Source organism: Notechis scutatus, chromosome 5 (genome assembly GCF_049901735.1).
Source record: "Notechis scutatus isolate UNSWTSFEM ecotype Mainland chromosome 5, rNotScu1.2, whole genome shotgun sequence".
In the NCBI taxonomy this organism is placed as follows: Eukaryota; Metazoa; Chordata; class Lepidosauria; order Squamata; family Elapidae; genus Notechis; species Notechis scutatus.
Window position 1 is genome coordinate 43589100 of NC_142013.1, and position 12870 is coordinate 43601969.

Genomic DNA, 12870 nt, shown 5'->3' on the forward strand with positions numbered 1-12870 from the left:
TGAAGATTTTTTGCATTTGATATTTGAACAATTATTGCAGTCAGTAGTTGATGAGTGGAAAGAATAGCAAGAGAAGGTGGTTTATCTGTGAGTGCACGGTTTACCCATTGAGTTGCTAGGGCTGTGTTTACTTGTTTTAAAGCTTCTAGATGCTGATCTGAAAGATAGACCTTATCTGCAGGATTTTTCAATCCTACTAGTGCTTGAAAAAGTGGTGATAGCATCTGTGTGGTTAGAGCAAGATATGGTCTAGCCCAGTTAATAACCCCCAAGCACTGCTGTAATTGAACCAGTGTTGTTGGCTGTGGAAGTGTGAGTGAAGGAATTTGTGGAGATGCTGTGGAAGCTAAAACCTTGTGACCTAAATATTGCATTGGGTAGTGAGATTGGATTTTTTCAGGTGCTATATGTAACCCTGCTTTTGCTAATGTGGTCAAGAGGATCGGGAAAGTTTTTTGAACCGTCCCCTTTGGCCCATCAGCAGCAATTAAGATATCATCCATGTAATGATATACAAGAAAATTTGGAAATTGAGATCTATAAGGATGCAGAGCCTCATTGACAAAATATTGACACATAGTTGGTGAATTCAGCATACCTTGTGGAAGAACTTTCCATTGATACCTAGATGTGGGTTTAGAATTGTTAAGCTCTGGCACTGTAAATGCAAAGATGATCCTATCCTTTTGTGCCAAAGGTATAGAAAAGAAACAGTCCTTTAAATCTATTATTATGAGATCAAATCCAGCTGGGATCAAATTAGGATTAGGCAGACCACACTGCAGTGGCCCCATGGGTTGAATAATTAAATTTATGGCTCTGAGATCATTAAGGAGACGCCATTTGCCAGATTTCTTTTTAATTACAAATACTGGGGTGTTATAAGGACTGGTGGATGGTTCAATATGTCCTTCTATTAACTGTTGATGGACAAGAAGATGTAAAGCCTCCAATTTTTCTTTTGTGAGAGGCCATTGATCCACCCAAACAGGAATAGAGGTTTTAAGAGTAAGAGATAAAGGAGAAATAGACATTTTAATAGAAAAACTATGGTATCTGAATATAAGCCTGAAATTGAGAAAGTAAGTCACATCCCCATAGATTACAATGTAGAGGAAGAATATAGGGTTTAAGATAAGCAGTTAAAGTAGAATGCTCAGTAGAAGCAGAGAGCCAATGAGAGCTGACCTTAGCAGCTTGAGCTCCACCTACACCCTGCACTGAAGAAGCTTCTGTGAGAGACCAAGAAGAGGGCCATTCAGAAGAACGAATAACAGAAACATCTGCACCGGTGTCAATCAGACCTTCAAAAATTCGACCATTGAGTGTAACAGAAAGAGTTGGTTTTGAAGCTTGAACAGGCTGCTGTAATGCAAACAAAGAAAGTGGTTCAAAAAGAGGCAAAATTATAAGTGTTGCCACTACTGTCCCCTTTTTTAAAGTAAAGCAACGATCTCCTATTGCAGCCAATGCAAGATTATTAAGAGCAGAAGAATCATATAAGTAAGGAGCTGCAACCACACCTTCTATTGTAAGAGAAGAATTGGGAATAAGCAAGACAGGTGTGGAAGGAGGTAAAGGTTTGAGAAGCGTTGTAGTTAAAGGAAGAGTAAAAACTGCACCAGGATCATCATACACAAGATCCTCTAACAATACCACAGGAAATGTTGTGACAGGTAATTCAGCCTTTGTAGCGGGGCTAGCTGAAGACCCCTCAATTAGTTTCCCGAAGGCTGAGAAGGAGAAGGATTAGAATGACAATTTGAAGCCCAATGATAGCCTTTCCTGCAGCGAGGACAGATAGTTTTTGGCTTAGATGAGGAAGATGGACCTCTGGTTTGGCCACGAAGAACAGCTCCACCTCCTGGCATACGACATTGATTTTTAAAATGTCCTGGCTTGCCACAGTTAAAACAATTGCCATTGCGTGTTACAGCAAAAGCATCAGGAGGAGAAGTGGAAACAGAATTAGAATTTGGTAATGAAGCAGTGATTGCAGTAGCAAGCATATCCATTTTATGAGTGGTTGTTCCTACAATTCTACAGAGTTGTAAAAACTCAGCCAAAGTCACTCCTGGCTTATTAGCAACTGGCTGTAGAATTTTTTTACAATCCTGATTTGCATTAGAAAAAGCCAATTTTATAAGTAATTCTTGTTTAGCAACAGAATTATCTATCTGTCTATCTAAGGCTGTTTGAAGCCGACTGATGAATGAAGCATAAGGCTCATCAGGACCTTGCATAATTTTTAAAAATGCTTGAGTGGATTGTGAATCTGAATCATCCACTCGCTTTAAAGCATTCATAGCACACATATGAATAATAGCAAAACAACGACGGGGAGAATTTTGTTGTTGTACTAGAGTGGAGAATTGACCTTTGCCCATTAAATGATCTTCAGTTACTCCAGCAGGCAAACCCCTACGAATTTCAGCCTCAATACCTTTTTCATATTCAGATTGCCACACAACATATTGCGCTGGAGTCATAAGCATAGAAAAAAGCATTTTCCAGTCATACAATAACATAACTGTATTAGCTGTAACCAAAGAATCAAGTATTCCCCTAGTAAAAGGAGAATGCAGTCCATAAGTTGTAACTGCATCTTTAATATTTTTCAAAACTTTAAACTCAATGTTAGTATGAACATTGCCTCCTGCTGCTCCAGGGATGATAGTCATAGGATAAGCAGAAGGATTTTCTGTTTCTAAAGATAGAGGTGATGACAGAAGATTAGTTATAATTCCTCCCACAGGTTTCATAGGAGAAAAATCAGGAAGAGAAGAAGGAGAGGAAGGAGGAGGGGAAGAAATGTCAGGATAAGGAGGTAAGGAAGAATTTGTATCAAAATGAGCTGCAAGAGGCTTGGAAGTTTTTAAATTAGAAGAAGGGGAATCAGAGGAAACAGGAGAAAGAGAATTTTCAGGAAGACTAGAAGATGGATAAACAATTGATATAGCAGCCATTATCGCTCTCCAAGAGATAAGTATATCCATGGGAGCTCTGGGAATTTCATGTAAATATTTTCCTAATTTTTCCCATTGAGAATGGCTAAGAGTTCCAGCAGATGGATAGGCTGGACAGTGTGCCTCAATGTAAATTATAAATTTATTTAAAGATTTCTTCGAAATTGGGTACACAGTTGTACCATTAATTTTCTGAAAGGAATTAGCCTTCTTCACTAGACTATAAAGTTCGTCCCTGTGCCCTGACGAAACTTGAGAAAGTGAGGAGCCCATTACTTACGATTCGTACGAAACCTATGCCAGGTGCATAGCAATGGGAGTGAAGGAGATGCACCTCTAGCCAGAAGTCACACCTTGGAACCAGAAAGTCGAAGAGATCCCGGACGAATCAAGGGATCCCGGACGAGCCCCCAGCTGTCGCGTTGAGCGACCGGTCTGTTATTTCGATCTTCTGGTTGATTGCTGAATTCCTCTCAGAACGGGACCCTCGCAAGGGTGAGATACAGAGAAGCCCTCGCAAGGGCGAAGTTTGGCAAAAGCAGGACCCTATCCAGGGTGAGTTTAAAAGTGATTGCAAAAGCTAAAAGAAAAAAGAACACAAGACGAAGATTTCTTTAGGTGAGACAGCGCATTGCCTGGGGCAGATGGAATTGTCCCAGTTGAGCCTGAGACAGATGGATTGTTCAGGCTGCCAGCTTGCTCTACGCTGTCCTCTTTTATTATGCTGAATCAAAGAAGGGGGGTGAGGGATTACAGAAAGACAAAGAAGTTACAAACTTTATCTTTGAGTCCAGGCTAAGTAACGAACTTTCTGACTGATAAACATATTTTACCGAATACACATCTTTTATCTGACACAGACCTCAGTGTTAATCTTATCAACTTAGCTTCTTCCTGTCAGTTATTTTCCTGTCAGTTTGGTGAACTTTGCTCTGAGAGGTATACGTGCTGAGCAGGATTTCTCTTATGGAAAAATACTGAGACAGAATAGCCACATTTAACGTAGCATGAATTTTCACCTGATTTTGTTATATTTGCTATTTGGATCACAATTTATGAAGATTTTTGCCTTGCTATTTCATGTAGTTTTGTCAGTCAAGAATAAGAATAATATGTTTAATGGGTCTAGTAATTTACTTCATGGCAAATTACACAAGCTCTTAAATTGATCTAAGCCGATTTCCCATTTAACTCTTCTCATGGAATTTGAGTTTCGATCTTAAAAAATAAATCAAGCTAGAAACTTACCATATTAAGACTCTGATAAAATAATTTTCTTTCCTGTACTTCAGGTGACTTTACAATCAATCACTTATATGATATAGATTTATTGCAGTAGCCCATAATTTTTCCCATAATTACTTTCCTTTACTAATTTGCAACATCTTTTTGTATCACACAAGCTTGGCTCTTCAACCACGATTAAGCAAGATGGAAATTTAATGTGTGGTACATTAAGAGAAATGAACTCAATACAATCTCTCTCTGTCTCTCTGTCTCTGTTTCTCTGTCTCTGTCTGTCTCTCTGTCTCTCTCTCTCTGTCTCTCTCTCTCTCTCTCTCTCTCTCTCTCCCTCCCTCCTCTCTCCCTCCCTCTCTCCCTCCCTCCCCCTCTCTCTCTCATACACAAAGGCACATTAATATCCCAGTGCTCTACAAAGCATATATTTTAGTATGCCAACATGATTAGATAAGAACAATCTCTTTGGGCACTAAATATAATTTTACAAAAACAAATGTTATCTTTATTTTTAATATTACTCCTCCCTTGTTTAAAAATAATCTTAATGCATTTCTTTACAAGTGGTCTGCTTTTATATAACTTTATTCCATAGTTTTATATAACTTCATTAACCATGCTGCAATGCCAAATTAATACTATTTGCAAGACGTCTGATAGAAACCTTTCATTTACAAGGGGTCTATTCCAGCCTATTCTTTCCAACTAGAATTTAAGCTGCTTATTAGCCTTTTACATCTTTTAAAGATATTTTTATAACCCAGAGAAGCCTAGGGCAAAATGTTCATTTGAGCTTCCTCCTCCCAGTTCACACTTCCTTTCTTTTCACTGCATCTGTGCCAATACAATTCTTTCCCTGCTTTGTTCTGTTTTTCATTGAAGTCGGTAGCCCAGTAAACAGGAGTCTGTGGAGAAACCTGAAATACTGAATTTACTCTTGACTTTGTATTTTAGCTGCTATAATAAAAAGGTATTGATCCTTCAGATATTTCAGAACCTGAACCATATTTTGAATTTGACCTTTTTCATCTATGGGCTTGTAATAGTAATATTAATAAAAACCCTTCCTTTTCTTGGTTTTCCCAAGAAGGCAAAAATTTGACATTGGATAGAGAAAAAATTGGATTTTCCTGTTTTTGTTACATTCTATTTAAAAAAAAAACTTAGTTTGTTTGACCCACCTATGTACCACTGGAAAATGCTAACAATAAAACACTCATAGGTTTTTGATGTGCTTTTTTTTCAATATACATTATCTTTATGTGCATTTTAAATACATATTTAAACACATAATGCACTATTTTAATGCACATAATGCGTAATAACGCACTCTGAAAATTTGCCTCACAAACAGCACATATGTATGCACCTATACATGTATATTTATTTTTGCTCAGAATACTATTTTAATTCTTTTAATGAGTATCAAAATTCATATCATAAAAGAGCCAATTTCCTAGCTGTTTAGTACTTAGCATTTTCTTTCTTTTTATCACAACGAACGTGGCTATTGATAAATTAACCTTAGCAATTTCAGGTGCATGGACTTCAAATTCCAAAATTTCCAAGTCATGAAGTTGAAGTCTGCACATCTTAAACATGCTAAGGTTGGAAAATACATTTCAGAAGTACTATGCTCAATGAGGGAATTTCCATAACTAATAGTAAATAAGAGTGAATTAAGGGGACTCAATGGCTCATGTGGTAAGATGCTGAGCCTGTCCACCGCTGAGATCGGCAGCTCGATTCCCATGAACAAATAAACTGCGTAGGGACAAAACTGCATAGGGACAAAAAAAGGAGCCTTTCCCGAATGCCAACTGATATTCAGGCATCCCACAGGTAAAAGATAACACTGCCTGAAAAATTCCTTTCACAGAGGCAGCCAGCCACCCCAGCGATTCCTGGCTAACATGTGCCATACACTAAAAACAACAACAGTGAGTCAGTTCCTTTCCATTCTATTAGCCCATTGTTTAACCATTTTGATCAATTTTGTGGAGATAGCGAGGAAAAATTGCTTTTTACATAAGTTAACTCATTGATTAAAGGCATCAATGAATAATGAGCACAACTGCTCAGATTATTCAATCTGCATGCAGCTAAATACATTGCTTAAGTCCCCTGTGCATATCAAAATGGATCATCATTGTAAGAAAAATAATGCAGTAACTAACTTCTGAGAATATTTAAAAATAATTTCTAATTCTGATCAATATAGGACTAATAAGCAATGCATGAGAATAAAGATTACTAATGTGTAATAGGTATATTGTCATGATTGGCCATAATAATCAAGAGATACCAAATCCAAAGTGAGGACTACAAGTCAGCATTATAAGTCTTTCAGGTTTATTTGTTTGTTTGTTTAAATTCATATGTTGGTTTAAAATTAAATACAGTAGTTGTTCTATAAACCACCACAAAAAAATGGGGGGGGGGGGCGCAGAGGCATCTTACAAGGTTTTGGAAAAGCTTTAAGTTAGTTCTTTATTCACAAAGACTCCTTCCAAATGGTTCCTGCAAACTATTCTGATAAGATTTCATGGTTCAATTTTCAGATAAAAACAAGATATTAGATACCTTTTGAAAAGCTAGCAAGGTCAGGACTTCTATTTTTAGATCCTTGTTAGATGACATTGTTTAATCAAAGGGAAACAGAATATCGAAAAGGACTGCTTACAGAGGGATAAAGAATAATAATCTTCTTTAGAGAAATAAATTATTGCAATATTTGAGTGTGTTAATTTAAAGTGTGTGTTTGTACAGGTTTGTATTAATGTATACAGACATATGTTTTATCCTGGAAGTGTGGTATGAAAGAATTATCTTTCCCTGCCCTTGTAAAGGGTATTTTTTTTAAAAAAACTAAAAATTGTTTTCTTCAAACTTAATGTTTTTACTTACCATAGATTAGTAATTTGTGGGATGTACAATAAGCAATAGAAGGTATATATTTATAATATTGATTTCTATACTCTGACACTAAGAATTTATCTCAGTGCCACAGATTTATGGGAATTGTATCTGGAAATGATCATTACTTTAATCTTAATTAATCTACACATTTCCTGTGTTTACACATATATTGGGACAACATGAAAAATTAATTGGCAAAGTAGAGCCATGATAAATGAGGAATGAGTAGCATGAAAATAATATTGACAGTTCTTCCACTGTTTTTAAAGTTTGGCTATAATGCTTTGATTTCATTTTAAAGCATATTGAAGAATAATCCAGATGGCAAATCCATACAGTGCTAATATACATAAAATATACAAATTTATATATTATAATCACAGTAACTCTTAACTTTACACTCAAACAAATAATAACAGAATCATAGCTTGTAGAAATATTCAAAGCTTGCTTTGGGCTGCAATTTTCCAAAGGCTTTGCACATATCAAGAAAGATTGGTTAATAGGAGTAGTTTCCTATCCTACTTATTGGTATATTGGCAAAATATTGCAATTATTTCATCTGTAAAATCTAATTAGTCACATTTATTCATTTAGCCAAATAAAAAGTTCTCCACTTACTAATTGCCTTATTTAGTCAGGGAAAAAAAACATACCTGGGCTATATAATTTCAGCCTATAAGGTAAAGCTCATATGTCTGAATACACCTTCAAAAACAGCTTTCTTCCCCATTGCGGAGAAAAATACCCAAGGTGAAAAGTTTTCAATCATTGTTTTTGCACTTCTATTGGTGAAATTCCATCAGGTGAAACTTGAAGGGAAAAAAGTATATTTTCAAGTTTACCACTTCATGTATTTTTTTTCTGACAACTAGTCTAGAGGCAGTCAATAACATAAATTAACCTGCTTAGTGATGGCAGAGCTGGCGACACGACGATAAAGCATGCTATCTTGGAGGTCTGAGATCGCTGCCAATATCTTTGCTCCTGGATGGTCCAATCGCATCTAAACCGTCCCGAAGAGATGGTGAAAGTGAAGAGTGTATCCTGTCGATCCCAGGGATACCGCAATGTCCCTGGTAGATCCAGGAGAAGCTCTCTTTGCCATCGGCAAAGAGGCAGCCATCAAAGCTGCTGAAGTTGGGACAGCTCTGAAACGAAAGAGAACGGAAAGAGAGAGTGTGCCGGTTTGGTGAGAACTTTTTCTTTATTCTAAGATTTGAAAGGACACCCTAAGGAAAAGAAAGAATCTGTAAAAGTTTTGACAGAAGTGATTAAGCGGCGATTTTAAACAGGAATGTCAAAGTAATATTTTTATTTTTTTTCTTCATTGCTGGATTTTCTACACATGATCTTATATTTTGAAACTGGATTGGTTTTTTTCTCTTCTTTCATCTCTTCTTTTTCTCCTTTTTGATTTTATAATATTTTAGGCTAAAGACTCCCTTTTAGTTATTTTTTTAAAATATCTTTTTCTTTTTTTAATTAATTCTTATTATATTTTGCTTGGAAAAGGAGGGGGAAAGTGAAAGAAAAAGCAACTTTGTAACACTGCCAACTAGAGGCTTGGAAATATTCTATTTTTCTTTTGACCAGACAAAGCTGAGAAAGAAGTGAGACTTTTTTTCAAGGACATTGCTATTTGATAAAATAGAGGGAAGAGCATGGGAGAGTATTATTGCAGGTGCTCTTCTGGGTTTCTATCAACAGCTGGAGTCTAGTTTGGAAGCTTATAGGAAAAGAAAAGGTGATAAGTCTCTGGAGAAGAGAGTTATAACAAGAGCCTTGGATAATTAAACAAAGTGCAGTGTGCTCTTTTTATTTTTTCTAAGCTGCGCTACCCCTCCTCATCATTTTACTTTTTGTAATAGCTATTTGGATTTTGGGCTCTTTGGACCTTGTCTTTGTTTGTTTTTTCTTGTCTTTGGAAGTTAAATTTCTACACTTGCTTTTTATTTTAAAGGAAAAGCTTTAGTATTAATGATTCCCTTCTCTTTCTTTTTAAGGGAGTAGCCTTTTTTTTCTCTCTCCCTTCCTGGTATTTTTGTCTTTCCATCTACCTTCCCTATTGTTTTTTTGTTTGTTTATCTTTCTGGCCTTTTTTTTCTCTCTTATGCATCCTTTTATATTTGAGACCTCTTAATTGGATTAAGGTGTTGAAGAACCTGAAGAATTTTTCCTTTCATTTTTTAGCTTTTTATTCTTCACTTTTCTGCCTTTTTTAGGATTTTACAACTTTTTCTTTTTTGTGTTTGTTTATGGTCTTTTCCTTCATTTTTGAATTTTTACTGTTATCTAACCAATCGATTGGATTAAAGTATACAAAAACCTGAATAATTTTTTTTCTTTTTTTATTATTATTACTATTTGGCTTCTTTTTTCCTACTATTTTTATTTGGAACTGCAATTGGTTATTTCACAATTGGATTAAGGTCTAGAAGAACCTGAAGATTTTGAATTGCTCGAAATGAGTAGGAAATTAACAGCTCCTGGTTCCTCAACTTCTACTTCTTCCTCTCCACCATCTGGAGGACAACATTCAATACAGACAATGTTAAGGCAAGAAAAAGAAAAAGTGACCCTGCAGATGATTATGCAAGGAATTCAAAATATTTAAACAAAATCAGAGAATATTGAAAAGAGAATAGAGAACATTGAACAAAGAACAGGGAAAACTGATGAAAAAGTGGAGAACATCCAATAAATGATGATGAAGTATGATGAGAGACTCCAAAAAATTGAAGAAGAAGATAAACGAAGAGACAAGAAGATTGGAGACATCGATAACAGATTAACTGTGGTTGAACAAGATAAAAGTGGTATGCTGAGATGGGAGATGGACAGATCAGAATTTTATCTTAGATTCCAAAACATAGAGGAAGAAAAAGAACAAAATCTAGCTGAGATAATGATAGAAATATTGGCTGAAGCTTTGGAAATAACTGAAGAGAAGATGATGGATGGAATAGATGAGGTCTATCGAGTCTTCACAAGATATGCAATGAGAAATAGCTTACCAAGAGAAGTTCACATCAGATTTACAAAGAAAGCCATTAAAACGCAAATATTGCAAGTGGCAAGAGAGAAAACATTGAAATACAAAGACAAGGAGATTGTGGTCTTGAAACAAGTACCCAGAAGAGTGAGAGAGATGAGAAGAGAATACCTTGAGAATATTCTTGACCAAATTGCTACTTAAAAAAGAGGTGAATTATAGATGGCTGATTCCAGAAGGTTTAATGTTCACATGGCAAGAACAGAGATATAGAATTGACTCAATTGAGAAAGCTGAATTATTTTACACAGAATTTTTCAGAGGGAAAGAGAAAGAGGCAGAAAAAGAAATTTCACTAATTGAATTCCAAGAGGACTGCCAAATGATGACTGAAAAAGAAGAAGGTGCAATAGGTGGAAAGGAGGAAGCCAAAGAACAATGTGAACTAAGATCCATGAGAGCTGTCAAACCTAACTACAAAATATAACCATGGAAGGGAAAAAATTGATTACAATTAATATAAATGGACTTAATTCAGCCGTTAAAAGAAGGAAAACCTTCCATAAATTAGAGAAATTAAAATTTGATATAATATTCCTACAAGAAGTACATATTAAAAAGCAATATGAACAATTGTTGATACAGCCAAATTTAGGGCAAATATTTACTTCCTTGACACAATGCAAGAAAAGAGGAGTGGTTTTATATATTAAAGAGACCACCCCAGTGAAATTGATTTATACTGATGACAATGGAAGAATACTAATGGTGGAAATAATGGACAATAATACGAAAACACTCCTGATTGCAATCTATGCCCCAAATGACAATCAAGAAGAATTTTATAAAAAATTACATATGAAAATAATTGAACTGGACTATGCTAATATGGTCATGATGGGAGATTTTAATGGAATTGTAGACAATAAACTGGACTATACAGCACAGAAAACAATAAAGCAAAACAGAAAGACTCTCTCTAAATCTTTTTTTTAAATGATGAAATAAACTTAAAAGATACATGGAGAGAAAGAAATGCTAAAACTAAACAATACACCTTCTACTCAAATGGACATTTATCATGGTCCAGAATAGATATGATATGGATGTCAACAGAATTGTTAACTCAAGAAATTATTGTTAATTCAAGAATTGTTAATTCAAGAAATAAATATTGAAACAAGTACTTGGGCAGATCACAATCCAATGACAATTAAATGGAAAGGACAAAGAAGAAGATCTAGATGGACGTTAAATAATACTATTTTAAAGGAAAAAGACTTCACACAGTAGATGGAGAAAATAAAAAAGAAGATACATCAATCCAGAATGCATGGGATACAATGAAGGCATAGGCTGGGAGGCTTGATAATAGACTATACAAGGAAAAGAAATACCATGAAAAGATTAGCCTCTAAGGCATTAGAGGATGAGTATAAAGGACTTGAAAAAGAGCTACAGAAAATGCCACAGAAAAAGGACATTAAGTTAAAAATGGATATAACCAAACATAAAATGGGTCTAATAGACAAAGAAGAATTAGCACAGAAAATTAGAGGTGGTAAACAGAGCTACTTTGAAGATGCAAATAAACCAGGTAGATGGTTAGCATATAAATTGAGAAAGGAGAAAGAATCAAGGAAAATATTGCAATTAATAGATGATCAAGGCCAAGTTTGCTATGGTAGTAAAGAGGAAATCATTCGAGACTATTATGGGAAACTATACACACAAGAGAATATTGATGAGGAAAGAGTTAAACAGTACTTACAGAATGCTAATTTACCTCAGATACCTAAAGAGACTGAAAAAATGCTAGAAAGCAATATAACGATGATGAAGTTAACTGAAGCACTCAAGAAGTAAAATAATGGAAAGGCACCAGGCCCAGATGGACTTCCGGCAGAATTTTACAAAACATTACAAGAATCATTGAATCTTCCATTGCTAGAAGTTATGAATGAAGTTATGTTAAAGAAGAGGATACCTAAATCATGGTCAGAAGCTTATATTACACTTGTTCCAAAAGAGGAGGCCGATCCATTACAAATCAAGAACTATAGACCTATTTCCCTACTAAATGCAGATTATAAAATTTTTGCTTCAATATTGGCAGAAAGACTTAAAAAATACTTAAATAATTTTATCCATCCTGATCAAAATGGATTTCTGCCAAAGAGACAAATTAAAGACAATATGAGAGTAATCTTGGACACCTTGGAATACTATGAGGCACATCCTGAAAAACAAATGGCTCTGATATTTCTAGATGCACAGAAGGCATTTGATAATGTGAATTGGCGATTCATGTTATTACTGCTGGAACAGATGGGCTTTGCTAGAAAATTTATTCAAGCAATAGAAGCTATATATTATAAGCAAATGGCAAAGGTAATGATAGAGGGAGAACTGACAGACTCTATCGATATAAGAAAAGGAACAAGACAAGGGTGCCCACTATCACCTCTGTTGTTTGTGTTAACTTTGGAAGTGCTAAATAGAAATATTAGAAATGAAAAGAATATAAAAGGGATGAAAATTAAAAAGGAAGAATTTAAGTTGCAAGCATTTTGCAGATGATCTGGTTTTCATCTTAGAAGACCCACAAGAAAGAGCATCAAAATTGATAGAAAAGATAGAGACATATGGAAAGGTGGCTGGTTTGAAAATAAATAAAGATAAGACAAAGATCTTGACAAAGAATATGCTATCAAGACAAAAGGAAGAACTGGCAGACCTACTGAAAATTCA